We start from the raw sequence: 15,145 nt of genomic DNA, 5'->3' as shown, positions 1-15,145 counted from the left end.
TGTGAAGAAATGATGAAAAGGGCAGTATTTGCAAGAGAATTGGGAGTTCCTATCGTTATGCATGACTACCTGAAGGGAGGTTTTACCGCAAATACTTCTTTGGCTCATTATTTCCGAGACAATGGCCTACTTCTTCACATTCACCACGCGATGCATGCAGTTATTGACAGACAAAGAAATCATGGTATGCATTTTCAGGTACTAGCTAAAGCATTGCGTATGTCCAGTGGAGATCATATTCATGCCGGTACTGTAGTAGGTAAACTTGAAGGGGAACGAGATGTAACTTTAGGGTTTGTTGATCTACTGCGTGATGATTTTATCGAAAAAGATCGAAGTCGTGGTATTTACTTCACTCAAGATTGGGTATCTATGCCAGGTGTTCTGCCCGTAGCTTCAGGAGGTATTCACGTTTGGCATATGCCTGCTCTGACCGAGATCTTTGGGGATGATTCCGTACTACAGTTTGGTGGGGGAACTTTGGGACATCCTTGGGGAAATGCACCTGGTGCAGTAGCTAATCGGGTTGCTCTAGAAGCTTGTGTGCAAGCTCGTAATGAAGGACGTGATCTTGCTTGTGAAGGTAATGAAGTGATCCGTGAAGCTTGTAAATGGAGTCCTGAACTAGCTGCTGCTTGTGAAATATGGAAGGAGATCAAATTTGAATTTGATGTGATTGATCGCTTGTAATCCAGTGACTTTCGTTCTACCAATCGGACTCGGCCCAATCTTTTACTACTACCCCAAATATTAGTCCAAATCGTGAGCGGAGATATGGAATTTCAGATATCAATATATGGAATTTCCATATATTAATATCTATATATCAATATCTATGTAGATATTGATATATAGATATTTCCAAGGTTAAATATCTCAAACAGAGTTATTTATGAAAATTTTTTTGGGTCAAGCATTCGATAACGAATCCTATTCATCCTTTACAATGATCTTATAGATCATTCGATAGGGTTGGTAGCTCAGTGGATCAGAGCTCATGGTTCCGGACCATGAAGTCAAGGGTTCAAATCCCTTCTAGCCCAAAAGATGTTGTATTTTAAATGAAAATTCCTTTCCATTGCGGTATAGGAGAGAATCTTTCTTTATAATAGAATAAAGTATTCTATCATAATCCCGGATCGATACTTCAGATTCCTAATCAATAATGAATGGAAATGATTTCTCAATGATTCATTCCACTATTGATTAATAATTTTCATCATTGTATTTATACTTATACGACTTCTCTTCATACAAAATAAGATAGGAAAAGTAACAATTTTCACCTTTATATGGAAGGAAAACTCTATGTCTATAAAGGAGTGGTTCGAAGAAAAGCGTAAAATAACTGCATTACTAAAAAATTCGGTCAAAAGGGATAGTAAGGATGCCAATGAGATGGAGAAAAACAAGAATAAAAGTATTGATTACGCTAAAATTAAGAAGTTATGGGCTCAATGCGATAATTGCGAGAACTTACTATATCTCAGATTCTTGAGAGAGAATCAAAGTGTTTGTAAAGAATGTGGATATTATCTGCAAATGAATAGTTCAGATAGAATAGAACTTCCAATTGATCGTGACACTTGGCGTCCTATGGATGAAGACATGTACACTCTAGATGTTCTTCAATTTTATTCTGAGAATGAACCTTCTCATTCTGATAATCTTAATTCTGAGGATGAATCTTATAAGGATCATATCACTTTCTATCAAATAGAGACAGGTTTAACTGATGCTATTAAAACAAGCATAGGTCAATTAAATGGTCTTACTCTCGCACTCGGAGTTATGGATTTTCAGTTCATGGGAGGTAGTATGGGCTCTGTAGTAGGTGAGAAAATAACCCGTCTGATCGAGCGCACTACCGCGGAATCTCTTCAATTAATTATGGTGTGTGCTTCCGGAGGAGCACGTATGCAAGAAGGAAGTTTTAGTTTAATGCAAATGGCTAAAATAGCTTCTGCATTATATATTCATCAGAAGGAGAAAAAGTTGTTATATATATATCGATTCTGACGTCACCGACAACTAGTGGAGTGACTGCTAGTTTTGGCATGTTGGGAGATATTATTATTGCCGAACCTAAAGCGTACATTGCATTTGCAGGTAAAAGAGTAATCGAACAGACATTAGGTCAGAAAGTGATTGAAGATTTTCAGGTGACTGAGCATTTATTTGGTCATGGTTTATTTGATCTGATCGTTCCACGTAATCTCTTAAAAGGTGTTCTGAGTGAACTATTTTGGTTTTACGTTTTACGGTCTTCCTTGTAAATAAATAAAAAGAAAAAAATGAAAGTTGAGTTTCCTTATCAGGAAAAAGGATCAAATCGAGTTCCTTGTAACGGAAGTGACAGTGATACAGTTTCTTATCGCGACGAAGGAGAGAATTTCTTTTCACCCCCTTCTTATTAACAATTTATGATCCTCGAGCCTATACTAACAATCCATATAGCCAATTCTCCGCTTTCAGAAATCAGAGAAATTTTGGTCAGGATTCATGTTCTTCCACTATTTTACTTATATAGTAAGTGTTCTAATGGATCTCTATGTTGTAATATAGAATGGTGGTAATGTAGCACCCAGAGCAGGTTTAAAAACCTTGCTTTCTGAACTCCTCTTAGCCATTTGTGTGGCTCCAAATCTATATTCCAGTCGGCGCGTCTTTCTTCTCACACATTAGCTACACGGTTGCCAAATGTGGGAACTTCTCGTGGTCTGTGAGGTCCCAATCTTAAAATTTCAGTATAGGTACTCATCCTAAGTGTGCTCCTTAAAAAATAATGTCATTAGGGAGCAGGGAAGTTTGAAAATAGCTCTTGATCTCATATATATCTTTGGGCACCTTTGCTTTACCCTTCCATGGCGGAACATATGCAAGCAACTTGGTTAGGGGGTTCGTACCTTGGGTTTCAACCTCCATATCTACATCCTCCTCCTCAAACACGATTTCTTCTAACTCTTCTTCCTCATCGTCCTCCAAATTGATAGCCTTCCCATTTTCTTCCATGGTGAGCCTAGTCCTCAATAGATTTCTAGGTGATATGTGCATCGGTACCATGGCCTGCTTGTCTTTCTTGGGTCTCGTTGTGCGCGGTGATTTAGGGATTTCTGCGACTATCCTAGCACTTTCTGGGGCTTCCACTTCCATAATGGTATGTGCGGCTTTCTCAGCAGTCATTGCTCTGTTATCCATGGCTTCTTCGGGTGTTTCCATAGTGCGATTCCACAATTCTCTCAAGATCTTCGGTAATTGCTCAAGTAACGAATTCACCTTTAGAAGATCGAACAAGTCCCGGTTCATGAATGTTTGAGCGTGCAACAAGTTAGTTCTAAAATTCCCAAGTGTTGTTTGGTGGACAACCCTTTGTAATTTATAGTTCATTTTGAATTTGAATTCGACCATTCCCCCCACATTCATTCCATTAATTCTCGATTGGTGGTAGATTTTCAAGAATATATCCCATAAAGTTTGCCTTAAATGCATGCCTCCCACTCCATTTGGTCTCAAACCAAGCATCACATCATGAATAGTGACTGTAACGGTCACTTTCCAGCTGACCCGTGTGGCAGCGTAGCTACCCTCGCACTATCGCGGACCCTATGACACTTCGCTACTGCGTGCAGTCTTGACATCACATAGTCCCAGGGCAGAGTAGTTTCTAGTTTCGCACCTCCTTTCAGTTGCCTGGAGTGCTACTACTAAGCTTCTGTAGGCTAGTCAGATGGCCAGGCCACCTGTGTATGGTTTCAAATGATTACCATTCACTTTTCCTAGGAAAGGTTCTCCATTTAACTTTACCAACTGCACCGCACGACCATCTGTGATCTCCTTAATAACATATGGTCCCAGCCAATGCATTTTGAGCTTCCCCGGGAATTTATCAGACTTACTATCATACAACAACACCAAATTTTTCACCTTAAAGGTGCACAACTTAATATGTTGATTGTGCCATGCCTTTTCACGTTTCTTTTGTACCTGCTGGTGAAATCCAACCAAAGATCATTCTTCTTTGAGTTCCTCCAACTGTGCGAGCCTCTACTCCAGGGCTCCGCAATCTGTCTGTTGGGTCCCTATAATACTAGTGATTACCACATTAATATTGTAGTTATACCCCTTATTTACATTGTTGTGCCCCTATTAACCCCATGTTATTTCTGTGCCCCATAGAATCCCTCTATTGTTATTTTTGTGGCTTTATATTATTATTGTTAGGTCGGCTGGATTATATTGTGACTCCTTAGACTCCTATATATACAAAGGAGGTTTTGTCATTTGTATCATCAAAGAATTGTTCATTTATGTAATGTAAAGGAGGTTGCCCCCTCGAAGAGGCTGAATTCTAAGGCGTTGATCTATCTTTTCTATCTTTTCTTGAGCTGGTTTCATAACATTTGGTATCAGAGCTTTGGATTCTAGGGTTTCGCTGCTCCAAACAGGTCATCATGGAATTTTCGCTATAAATTTTTTTTTGTGATGTTTCAGAAGTTGCAAAAAAAACCCGTTTGAGAAGAAATCACGCTGAACCTTGGATCCGAATTTCAGAGCTTTTCGCGTGATATTTGCAGAGATATGATCTGAGGAAGTTGGTCTTTTTGCAGACTTCTGAATTACATTCAAAACAGGTGACCTGGGGAAAATCGTCATAACTTTCTCTCTGGGGATCGGATTGAAATTTTGTAAGAAGGTACAGAAAGAGGACAGACTTTAGTTTCTTGTATGCGTGTTTCAGATTCAAAGGTTGAAACAATGACTCGTGGCACATCGTACAAGTTCACTCTACTGAACTAGTCTAAAAGAAAGTCACTGTGGGATATTTCACATAACTCTTCCTTGGAGAATCCAATTTGGGTCAGACTTGTGGCATTGGAAAGAGGACGCAGAAGGCTACTACAGGTAACAATTTCAGAACTGGATGATTTGAAATTACAAAGATACATCAGATTCAATATCAGGCTTCTATAAAGTGAAAAAAGGTGTGTAGTTTTTTTTTCAAATTTTTGTGTAAGCTTGGTTTAACGGAATTCAAAGGGCATAGTAAAGCATTATTATCAGTAACTGATGCCCCGAGGAAAGAAAATGCAAACACCTAGTAAGGAACCTGAAAGCTCTAGCATGACTCATGAAGAAGAGGAAGAAATGCTACATGATATATCAAAATTACAAGAACAAGTGCAACAAATGTCACGCTCACAAAAGCTAACAGATGCTAAGATAAGTGGCGTGGAATCTAAGATAAATGGCGTGGAATCTAAGATAAAGGGCATGGAAGCTAAGATGGATGATTTGAAGACAGATTTGAAGACAGACATGGCAGATTTGAAGACAAATTTGACAAATTTTCTACAAGAAATACTTACTAATGGTGAATAGGTTGTAAAGGAAACTCATGATGTGAACAAAAGTAATGTTAATCATGATTCCATAGATGCTAATGTTGGATCGAAGACCCACCATATTCCAAAAATCGATATGAGGAAGTTTGATGGCAAGGATCCCGCCACATGGATATTACAGATGGAGCAGTTCTTCGATCTCAATAATGTGCAAAACACACAAAAGGTACGTATGGCAACTGTATATTTGGAACCAAATCAGTTTGTATGGTATCAATGGCTTTGCTCTCATAAAAAATTGATCACTTGGGCAATTTTTACGGAAGAATTGATAGCACATTATGAAGATACAAAAAGCAACACTTTTTTTAGCCAATTGATAAGTCTCAAACAAAAGGGTTCAGTAATGGAGCACATTGAGGAGTTCCAAAAATTGAACATAAGGGTAAAAGATATTCCAGAGGAGCATAGGATTGATGTGTTCATAGGGTCTTTAAAGGATAATATCCAACATGATGTTCGCCTTTGGGAACCTGATTCATTAGAGAAGGCATTCAGGTTAGCAAGAAAAATGGAAAGCAAAATTATGGCAACCAGGAAGCATACCACTCACAACTATAAAGACGGAAGTGTTGTTGCCCCTAGTCTTCCACAACCTATAAGGTTGACACCACAACAATTGGAAGAAAAAAGAGCAAAAGGGCTTTGTTACAGTTGTGATAGCAAATACACTAAAGGTCATAAGTGTGCTGAGAAGAAATTATTCTACATAGATTGTGAAGAGGAAGAAGAAAAGGAGCAAGAAAGGTCAAAAGAAGAAGATATACTCCAGGAACAAAGCCTAGATGAAGAACAAATAAATCCGACCATATCTTGTAATGCATTGGCGGGAATTACCACTCCTCAAACCATCAAGATAGAAGGACAAATCAAGAAGAAAAAGGTAATAGTGTTGATTGATTCAGGAAGCACCCACAATTTTATTCATTGTAGGGTAGCAAAAGAATTGAATTGCTTCCTATATCCAGCACCAGAGTGTCAAGTGATGATTGCAAATGGAGGAACAATAAATTGCTCTGGAAGGTGCCATAATATCAAGCTATCCATGGGAGAATATGTATTGACTAGCCCAATGCTTTCCATTCCAATGGGAGGTGCTGATGTTGTACTAGGAGTCCAATGGCTACAATCCTTGGGTACAATAGCTTTTAATTTTCAAGAACTTTTCATCAAATTTTCTACAGAAGGAAAGGAAGTTGAATTAAGGGGTATTGCAGGGAAACCAGGAAAGATAATCAGCTCTAATGGTATGACAAAGCTTCTAAAAAAGGAGCAAAGAGGTGTAATTGCACAATTATGTTCGCTAGATGTTTCCACATCGGAATCATCTATTTCTCCAGATCTCCAAAAAGTCCTGGACAATCATTCCAAGGTATTTGAGACTCCCAAAGGTCTCCCACCTATGCGTGATCATGATCATGCTATTCATCTGATTCCAGGAAGTGTTCCTCCAAACATCAGGCCGTACAGATATCCCTATGTCCAAAAAAGTGAAATTGAACGTATGGTTGCAGAAATGCTAGAGGCTGGTATAATTCAACCAAGTCAAAGTTCTTTCTCTGCTCCAGTAGTATTGGTGCACAAGAAGGATGGATCATGGCGCATGTGTCCGGATTATAGGGAGCTCAACAAGCTCACTATTAAAGATAAGTTCCCCATTCCTGTCATTGATGAATTACTGGATGAATTGCATGGATCAATTTACTTCACCAAGTTGGATCTTCGTTCGGGATATCATCAAATCAGAATGAAGATTGAAGACATTCCGAAAACAACATTTAAAACTCATGAGGGTCATTATGAATTTTTGGTCATGCCTTTTGGCCTTACCAATGCACCTTCAACATTTCAAGGTTTGATGAATTCAATTTTCAAACCATTCCTTAGAAAATTTGTGTTAGTATTTTTTGATGATATACTAATCTACAGCAAGTCTTGGAAGGATCATGTTGAACATGTTGACAGGGTGCTACAACTATTGGAGGAGAAACAATTATATGCAAAAAGATCCAAATGTTTCTTTGGAGTCCAGGAGGTGGAATATTTGGGTCATATTGTATCTCATGAAGGAGTTAAGGTAGACCCTAGCAAAATTAAAGCCATTAAGGAATGGAAAATCCCCACATCCATAAAGCATCTGCGAGGATTTCTTAGGTTGACAGGGTATTATCGTAAGTTTAATTATGGGAGAATAGCAGCACCTCTAACAACATTGTTGAAGAAAGATGCATTTTCATGGACTCCGGAAGCAACAAAGGCCTTTGAACATCTTAAAGAGGCAATGTGCCAAGCACCGGTCTTAGCTACACCGGACTTCACAAAAACCTTTATTGTGGAATGTGATGCTTCAGGAAATGGAATTGGTGCTGTTCTAATGCAAGATGAAAGACCCATTGCTTTTGAAAGTCGTCCAATCAAGGGAAAGTTTTTAAGCAAAGCTATTTATGAGAAGGAAATGTTGGCAATACTCCATGCACTTAAGAAATGGCGACCCTACCTAATGGGAAGACACTTCAAGGTAAAAACGGATCATGATAGCCTTAAATACTTTTTAGAACAAAGATTATCCTCTGAAGAGCAACAAAAGTGGGTCACAAAGATGTTGGGTTATGACTTTGAAATCATCTACAAAAAAGGGAAGCAAAATGTGGTGGCAGATGCACTCTCAAGAAAGGATGAGGATGTGGAAGCATTGTTGTGCACCATTTCTATTATCCAACCAGATTGGATAAATGAAGCAAGGGAGGAATGGAAGAATGATGAAGAAGTGTGGGCACTTATTCGAAAGCTACAACAAGATTCCAGTACGTCTGATACATTTAGCTGGCAAAATGATTCATTATGGTACAAAGATCGCTTATACCTCTGTAAGAATTCCCAGCTAAAACAAAAGATTCTTATGGAATTGCACACTTCTCCCTTAGGAGGGCACTCGGGATTTTTAAAAACTTACCACAGGGTTAAGAAGGAATTTTTTTGGGATGGCCTTAAATCAGATATTCAAAAGTTTGTGGCGGAATGTTTGGTTTGCCAACAAAATAAAGTTGAAACAATTAAGACACCGGGTCTATTACAACCTTTATCCATTCCAAGCCAACGTTGGGAGGAGGTTTCAATGGATTTTATCACAGGTTTACCCAAGTCTGAGGGAAAGAGTGTCATCATGGTGGTAGTTGACAGACTTACCAAGTATGCACACTTTTGTGCATTATCACATCCATTTAAAGCCAGTACAGTTTCTACTGCATTTATGGAAACAATTCAAAAGCTACATGGAAACCCAAAGATTATTGTAAGTGACAGAGATCCCATTTTCACTGGAAATTTTTGGACAGAATTATTTTCTTGTCTTGGTACTCAGTTAGCTCATAGCTCATCTTATCATCCTCAATCTGATGGGAACACTGAGATAGTAAACAAATGTTTGGAAGGATATCTTCGTTGCTTTGTATCTGATAAACAGACACAATGGGTCAAATGGTTGCCTCTGGCTGAATGGTGGTATAACACTTCCTTCCATACAGCAACAAAAATGACCCCATTTATGGCACTTTATGGGTATCAACCACCATCCATCACATCATATTTAAGAGAAAATTCTAAGGTTCAGGCAGTGGAACATCACATCGAACATCAGCAACAAGTCCTCCAACTCTTAAAGGATAACCTTCTGTTGGCACAAAATAGAATGAAACAACAGGCAGATCAACATCGCAGTGAAAGAAGTTTTGATGTAGGTGATTGGGTATTCCTACGGCTACAACCATATAAGCAAATGTCCCTAAAGCAAGCTAAGAAGGATAATAAATTATCACCAAAGTATTATGGTCCGTACAAGGTGTTGCAAAAGATTGGTACTATGGCATACAAATTGGAGCTTCCTGCAGCTTCTCGATTGCACCCAATTTTCCATGTTTTATGTTTAAAGAAGGTTATAGGCGACAAGCTCCCAGTTCAAACAATATTGCCAGAACTTGATGAGGAAGGAAAAATTATATTGGAACCGGAAGAAGTCACATAAACAAGAACTCAACAGCTACGAAATCGATCAATTTCAAAGTATCTTATCAAGTGGAAGAACTTATCCGCTGAAGATTCCACATGGGAGGATGAGAATTTTATGCAGAAGTATCCAGAACTACTCAAGCGTTGAGGACAACACTTTTTTGAAGGAGAGGGGCATGTTGGGTCCCTATAATACTAGTGATTACCCCATTACTATTGTAGTTATACCCCTTATTTACATTGTTGTGCCCCTATTACCCCCATGTTGTTATTTCTGTGCCCCATAGAATCCCTCTATTGTTATTTTTGTGGCTTTATATTATTATTGTTAGGTCGGCTGGATTATATTGTGACTCCTTAGACTCCTATATATACAAAGGAGTTTTTGTCATTTGTATCATCAAAGAATTGTTCATTTATGTAATGTAAAGGAGGTTGCCCCCTCGAAGAGGCTGAATTCTAAGGCGTTGATCTATCTTTTCTATCTTTTCTTAAGCTGGTTTCATAACACTATCATACCTATAAGCGCTGCTATGCGTAGACTAGGCATGATGTATTCCATAGGAATTATGGCTTGCACTCCATAGACAAGCCTAAAAGGTGTTTGTCCTATCAGTTTCTTACATGTCGTCCTATAAGCCCATAATACTACAGACATGCATAGGTCCTAATTCATGAAGCTCATCATTGGGTAATTATATGGGCCTTAATTCACCTCATAGCTTATTCAAACCAACTATTCTCATAATTTATTGCATACTTTTGATCATATTTTTTTATGAGATGAGTTAGAGTTGGATATTTTGCTTTGTGGTCTAATGTGCATTTAATGGAGAATTAAAGGATAAAAGCAAGGAATTTTGGCAAAGACCATGGTCAAAACTCGAATGGGACAAGGGAGAGGGGTTATAGGAGGTAAATCCTCCTCATTTACTACCCCTCCATTCGAATATTCCTCCATCATCTCCTAGTGCAAATAGCCAAATCATGAGGACTAGAAGGGAGCCGAGCAAGTGAAAGACAAAGCACTAGTTTATCTCGAGTTTGGGAGCCGAGCCTCCTTAATTTTAAGGAAGTCATTGGAGACTTTATATGTATAAGTGGAGAGGCCTAGGACCTCAGTGGGATTCATATTTTTGATTGTAAAAATCTACTCCATTTCCGAGCTGCAAGACTTGTGACAGTTTTTGATGTAGTCCATTGTTTTGGTAATAATAATGAGTTTTGTTTGAGCCAACCCTGAGTTAACTCACAGGGCTGAAGCTCGGGTTAGGGCCCAACCCTAGCAACCAAGTCTCCTCTTTATTGTACATTTATGCTAGTATGGATTCATATTTTAATTGTTCATTTGCTTAGTAGATGCATTTCCGTTACAACAGTGTAGATTAGATTGGTTGTGTGATAGTTTGCTTCCATTTGTGCCTTCTTTCAAGTAGAAGGTTAGCAAGGAGAAAAAGGGATCACCATAAGGTTGTCAGTAGGTGTCTCGACCTCACTTCCTCCCTCTGGGACCATGAATTGAGGAAGGGACACTTCAACAGCCCCAAAAGCACAAATTTCTAGTTCTTGTATGAGCTTTGGAGTTTGTTGTGATTCAGTATTTCATTCATGTTGCAAGGCAGATTTCATTGTCATCTTTTTTCATCTCCATTTCTGCAATAATATCTCATTCATGCTTTCATTCCCTTCAACAAATTTATTCATGCATAATATAGGCAATTGATTCATTCTTTTTTAGTTTATGAAAATGTATCTTGTTGCATAGTTCTTGGAAGACACACATGTTTTAAGCAGAGCAATTACTTCAGGAGGAGACCCAGACTTCATCACTAGTAGCCACTTCCACTTCATCCACCTTAGCCATCTCTTGTTCCACCATCACCCTCACTAGTTTTTTTTATTATTATCATTTTTCATTGAAATTCCCCTAGATATATTGAGCGAATCTAGCCATCTCTTATCTTGGATATTGACTCCTAAGTGCTCCTAGACATTCTAACACCCCATTCCACTCATCACACACCTTTCCCAAGCTTCCCAACACCTCCATGACCTCACAATTAGCTCTCGGCTGTATCTTGTAGGTTTCCTGTAATTCCTACAGGATCATCCTGTAGGTTTCTAGTACATCATGTAGGTTTTAGATAGAGGAGGAATGACCTGTTATAGAGTTTTATGAACCCAACATTTCAGACTACCAAGTGAGTCCATCATCAGGGGATGCGTCAATAGATATTCTAAAGATATTAATGATGTATCCATGAGCTATATTTTAGGGTATATATAGGATATGAAAGAATTAATCTAAGAAATTAGGTCGACCATTATCCAATTAGTTTGTTAATATTCAGATTTTTATTTTTATTATTTATTTATTTATTTATTATTATTATTTTTAATTAAATAACTAAATAATTATTTATTATTTGATTAATTTGTTTAATTAATTAATTATTTTTTTAAATAATTACTTAAGTTGTTTAATTAATTAATTAATTTGTTTAATTAATTCCCTATAATTTTATATATAATTCCTATTGTTAATTTCTAATTGTTTTAATTTGAGTTATTATGACTATATGCTTAATTTAAATTCATATGTTACTATAATATTATAATTAATAAATTATGATTTTAGTTTATTTTAATATTATCAAATGATTAGTTATGAAATAACCAATTATTTATTTATATGTTTATATTTGTTTTTGTTTTATTGTTTAAGGAGGATGTTAGATAATGTTTCCTTCTTGTTTTGATTTTTATTTTATTAATTTTTTAATGAGAGAGGAGGGATTAAATTATTAAAAGGGATATGAGTTAATTATTGATTCTTTAAGATTTCAAGTAAAGGTTTCCAGGTGTTGCTTAGTTTTAATCCATTGTCTCGGTTCAAGTTGTTCTTCCTTTTTTCTATTTCAATGGCTTCTTTGATTTTCCTTTTAAGATAGTGGTCTTCTTTTCTAACTAGTTTGACTTCTTCCATGTAGATGTAATGAGAGGAAGAGTGAACATGTTCTGCTAAGGCCGATTTTGAGGTCCTTTCTCTTCTTAAGTCGGCAGTGTGTTCTTTAATTCTGATGTTAAGAGACCTACTTGTTTCACCTATGTATTCCTTTCCGCATGAGCAAGGAATAACATAAACACCTTTTTGAAGGTTAGGGTTTATGGGATCCTTGACTGAGTTGAATAATTGTCTGATGGTGTTGGCAGGGGTGAAGGCTACATTAATGTTGTGTTTATTAAGAATTTTAGTAATTTTATCAGTGGTGCCTTTTATGTATGGAAGGGAGACCTTAGGAGTTGATAAATTTTTATCTTTGATATCATTATTATTCTTGTTTAGGGATAGGTGCATGGCTTTCTTAATGGTATTCCTATTATAGCCATTTAATTCAAACACTTTGTGAAGATGGTTGAGTTCATCATTTAAATGGTCAGGATCAGATATTCTGGCCGCCCTAGTGGTTAAGGTCTTAATGATGCCAATCTTCTGTTTAGGGTGGTGATGAGAATTTGCATGTAGATATCGTTCTGTATGGGTTTTCTTTCTATAGACTTGGAAACCAAGTGACCCTTCTTTTTTGGTTAGAAGGATATCAAGAAAGGGAAGTTGGTTTTTATTTTCAATTTCAATAGTGAATTTTATGTGGTCAAAAAGGCTATTTGAGTGATTGAGGAATAGGTCAAGTTTTTCTTTTCCATGACTCCATTTGGAAAATATGTCATCGACAAACCTTTTTCATTATTCAGGGGTGTATGGAAATGACCTAAGAGCCTTTTGTTCAAAGTTCTCCATAAATATGTTGGCAACTATGGGGGATAGAGGAGAGCCCATAGCCACACCATGGGTTTGTTCATAAATTTTACCTTTGAAACTGAAGTAAGAGGATTTTAAGAAAAGCTCCAGAAGATCCACAATTTCTTTATCCGTGATGTTTCTCATGATATTAATAGCTTCATCAATAGGAATCATAGTATAAAGAGATACAATATCAAAGCTAACCATAAGATCCTCGTCCTTCATTTCTATGTTATTAATCCATTGAACAAAAGAATATGAGTCTTTAATATAAGAAGGGGTATTACCAGACAGGGGTCTAAGCTTTTTGGCTAGGTGTTTCACTAGAAGGTAAGTAGGGGAACCTATGTTATTGACTATAGGTCTAAGAGGTATGTTAGGTTTATGGACTTTAGGAGCACCATAAATTCTAGGAATATTGGAACTATTAGGGATGATTTTCTTTTTTTGTGATGTCATCCAGAGACGGTTCTTTGATTTTCTTTATTACTTCACGCATAATTTTCTCACTAGATATTTATTAATGGTTCTATAGAAACCACTGTTATTTAGATGTTCTTCCTCAAATGATTAGTTATGAAATAACCATTCCTCCTCTATCTAAAACTATCCTCACCTGTATGGATTCATTATTTAACATCATGTAGGTTTTCCTTAAATGACCTGTTTTGAGGCCAAATTGATGGGGAACCTCTAGGAAGTCACAAAAAGCCTCCTAGGACCCTTCCACACCATCCAACCACTTCATAAACCTTCTAGCCATCCTCAATCACCTTCCATCCACCTATCACATCCACAAGAACAATTAATTTGCATACTTGATTCTGCCTAAAAATTCCAAAAAAGTAAAAATAGATTTAGTTTAGTTTTTTTTCTTACACATTAGTATGGTTTGATGCTCTTTGCTTCTACAACTCAAATAGTAGCATTTGTTGAGTTTTGATTTAGAAATTCTACTTAGCATAGCTGTTTAAATGGTTAATTAGGATATGGTGTGATTTAGCATTACATGTTATTTTCTTCATTACTGCAATAGAGTAGCTCTCTTAGAGTAGATTTTGTCTCCTTCCATCAAAGAATCAAGCTTATTCTGACTCTATAGAAGTCTGGCTTGGAATCCTTAGGGTCTCTCATCGGCTAAATAGTGATAATAGGCAGGACCATCACTTTTACTTGTGCATACAACACTGTCACATCTCAGTTTGTACGAACCCTGGGTTGATAAGTAAAGCTAGTAGCCTAGGAGTTGCAACATCCTTGATGCAATACTGGCGCTCATCACTTTGTTTAGTGTTGTTAACAGGGAGGTGTCTGAGTAGAATGTGATTACTGCTTTCTTTTCTTCTATTTCTTGTCTTCAATATTCTACCGTTAGTTTATGTCTGCAAAAGTAATCTAGTTGCTTCCTTTCATTTTTCATTATCTGCTTTCCTTTCTATTCTGCAAGTAGGATTTCAATTCAACAAGTATCTTTTTCATTCTATTAAGTGATTTTCATTCAATCAACAATTTCATTTCTGCAAGTACTTTCCAGTTGTAAAAAAAAATACAAACCCAACTCAAAAACATTTCCTTTCATGCCTCATAAGAATAGGGACAACTTAGAGAAAATTTTTCCAAATACCCCCACTGCATCCAACAGCCAAGCTTCTCTCTTCTTCGGTGGCTTTGAACTAGAGGAACCTTTAGGTGAGCAACCTGACACATTTGAATAGCCATAGGGGAAGAAGAAGAAGAGGAACCCATTCCTACTGAACCAATGGCTGAAAACCGAAATGACAGAGGGAATAGAGAGAGAGTTGAGGTTGCCTTCCCCACCAAGGAAACCAACGGGGGCACTAAGATGAAAAATATAAGCCCCTCTGCCCTAGCTAATTTCCATGGTCTGACCACAAAGGACCCTAAAAATTTCCTATTTGAGTTTGTTGTTATATGC

The 15,145-nt window shown here is 37.2% G+C and overlaps 1 non-coding gene across 1 annotated transcript; it reads left to right on the top strand.

Moving 5' to 3' along the window:
- Positions 1-969: 969 nt before the first annotated feature.
- On the top strand, positions 970-1,043 carry TRNAR-CCG (transfer RNA arginine (anticodon CCG)). The gene has a single exon. It is a non-coding gene; the product is annotated as a tRNA-Arg (tRNA).
- The last annotated feature ends 14,102 nt before the right edge of the window (positions 1,044-15,145 follow it).

Source organism: Pinus tabuliformis, chromosome 9, assembly GCF_031772625.1.
Source record: "Pinus tabuliformis cultivar Carrire ecotype Pingquan chromosome 9, CPIR1, whole genome shotgun sequence".
Classification (NCBI taxonomy): Eukaryota; Viridiplantae; Streptophyta; class Pinopsida; order Pinales; family Pinaceae; genus Pinus; species Pinus tabuliformis.
This window is presented reverse-complemented; position numbering and strand designations above follow the sequence as displayed.